At 47.8% G+C, this 2,609-nt stretch overlaps 1 protein-coding gene across 2 annotated transcripts in view; it reads left to right on the top strand.

Annotated features, from left to right (window-relative positions):
• Window positions 1–111: 111 nt before the first annotated feature.
• fam222b (family with sequence similarity 222 member B) overlaps window positions 112–2,609 on the top strand; it is a 54,741-nt gene continuing 52,243 nt past the window's right edge. The window contains exon 1 of one of the 2 annotated variants that reach the window (XM_015385868.1): window positions 112–238. The gene's annotated coding sequence lies outside the window, so the exon portion shown is untranslated. Of the gene's footprint in view, window positions 239–827; window positions 1,322–2,609 lie in introns of those variants that run through there. The other variant, XM_015385870.1, reaches the window with a different exon arrangement.

Below are 2,609 nucleotides of genomic sequence, written 5' to 3'. Positions count from 1 at the left end.
GTCTGTTAGATGCGGGCTGATTTAACCCGGGTCTGTTAGATGCGGGCTGTACCTTTAAGCCGTCTGTCGCGCGGATCTGTTTAGAACGGCAGCGCTCTCTGCGCATGCGCCGGAAGTTGGTGCCGCAGACAGCAGCAGCAGCAGTGATTCGGCCAGCGCAGGGCGACGGCAGAAAACCTGTCCGTTTTAAATCATGGCCACGGTCTAAAATGATGCTTTTCCCCGAGGTGAACGGAGGGTGAGTGCCTGCATCTTTTCCCTCGTGTTCGCTGCTCGGTACCTTGTGACATCCTCCTAAAGCGAGGCGTAAATGAGAGGGGAGGCTGGGAAGGCAACAATGGGACTGAGTATGTTTCAGACTGTCTGGCTAGCTTAGCCCGGAGCCCTGGCAGTCAGCTGGCACTCTGACTGGCAACCCGGGAGCTTTACGGCTCTCTGCTGACCCCGTTTTATCCCAGCTTATCTGTTTTCCTACCCGCCCAAGCAGCGGTGTAACTCTCTCTAACGGTAGCCTAATTTGACCGTTCACAGAGCAAACCAGGGTCTTATTATGGGGGCTTTTTATTTTAGCTAGTTCCATTCTGTGATGTGACACCAACCCCGCTGGGGGATTATTCATCTGCCTGCCATATTAAGATTCTCACACATATAAGTAGTTTTTTACTCCACTTCTGATGTGTTTTAGGGTGTTTTCGTAAAATAACCATAGAAATAAAGTTGAGGTTATTTTTTTGTTACATTGATCCTTTTAAAAAGTGTTTTCCTGGTGATGATCCCTTGGATCCTGGGAAACCGCAGGCTAATTGTTCTCCCTGCCTCTCTCGTTATGTGGGGATCTGTGCAAATAGCAGCTTTTTCTCGCACAGAGGATAAAGTGTTTGCACCTGCAAAGGCAAGTGTTAAAGGTGATAACAAAAGGTTGACGTCACCGGGCTCATCCTGATCCTGCCGCACAACCTCGACCACCGAGGAGGAGGTGGAGGAGAAGGAGGAGGAGCAGCTCCAGAGCAGGATAGCTTTAATGGATCGTGTCTGGAAGGAGGAGGACTATCTCTGATCAAATTTCGGGTATCCTAAGGGCGCACTTAACTAATGGGATCCTATCGATGCCTCCCCTCCTTCTCCCCGATAGGCCTGGTCTTTACGCGGAGGAATGTTAATGTTGCCACAGCCTGCCTGTCCGTGTTTGGCTGCCCTCAGTCTGCTGGGTTGATGTGATCAGGCTGTAATGTCACGGATTTTATTGAGGAACATACCGCAGTAGAGCAACTCCACAGCGACCGATGGGACTAGGGAAGTTAGAGGAGCAGCTCGGCTCATGGTAAGACAGAACTGAAACAGTGGGGGGGAATGGATACCTGGTGGTGTATTCAGGATGGTTTTGTTTGTTTGTTTTTATTTTATTTTATTTTTTTGGATCAGGGTAACCAGATCCAGATGGACAAAGATTCTGTTCAACACATTTAAAGGACAGATAACATGGGCGGTTCTAGGCAGGGGCCAGCGGGGGCCAGTTCCCATTTAGAACAGAGTCATGGAGACCGTAGAGTTGCACCAGTGGAAGACCAAGCAAGTTAGGCTTTTATGGCATCCTTATATTGGCAGCTCATTCAAAATACAAGTAAATCTGTGACAGACCCAATACTTTTGGTAATTATGATCATGGGCGGATCTAGAGGAGGGGGCATGGCCACCCCTGTGGTCCCTCCGATCAGGTACCTTGCTGTTGTCATATGAATCTAAGGCTATGTTCATACTGCAGGCTTTGATGCTTAATTTCAATTTTTTTTCGTGAAATCCAATTTTTTTGCGCTTCCGTTCACATTTCCAATATATGCAACTTGTATGTGATCTCCTGTGTGAACTGCATTCATACAGCTTAAGTTTCCCACATGCGCAGTAGAGGACGCAATGACGTCACAAGCCGGCATACTTCTTGTTTACGGAAGTAAACATGGATGTAGTGATGGAGCGCATCTAGCGATCTTTCTAAACCTGCGTTTTAACATGGTTAAAAAAATACTGCTCTCCACATCATCGTCCACCAGGTGGTTTTTTTTCTTGCCGCTTCTGCCTAGCAAGAAGCAGAATAGTGACCTATGCCGAGTATTGATGGCGTTCAGGTCGTATGAATGCAAACTGGCCATTCAGACACAGGTCGCATTTAAAAAGATCAGATTGGTATCGGATCCAGGACCAAATAGCCAAGTGGCCTGGTCGGATTGGAAAAAAACAGATCTGTGTTGTTCAGACAGCCATGAAAAGATCAGATCCAGGTCGCATGTGGGCAAAAAAATCGGATTTGGGTCACTTCAGGCTGCAGTGTGAACGTAGCCTAAAGGGCTGGTTATACTCCCACAGCAGTGTGTCGTAGTGAGCTTGTCGCAGATATTTTTGATTTCTGATTTGACCAATCAGAAGCCTCCTGTCTGCGGTCACCTACAATTTTGGAGAGGTGCAGCAGAGTGTCTGCGGAAGGGGCGGGGGCGTCTCTGTGTTAACTGCGACACACACGCAGAGGACCTACAGTAGTTTCTGAGTATAAATCAGCATTAATTCAGCACATCTGGAACAAACAGTTCTGCTCTAAATCAGAATGTAGCAGCAGT

The sequence above is a fragment of the Cyprinodon variegatus genome, unplaced genomic scaffold (assembly GCF_000732505.1).
Source record: "Cyprinodon variegatus isolate N-32 unplaced genomic scaffold, C_variegatus-1.0 Scaffold350, whole genome shotgun sequence".
In the NCBI taxonomy this organism is placed as follows: Eukaryota; Metazoa; Chordata; class Actinopteri; order Cyprinodontiformes; family Cyprinodontidae; genus Cyprinodon; species Cyprinodon variegatus.
This window is presented reverse-complemented; position numbering and strand designations above follow the sequence as displayed.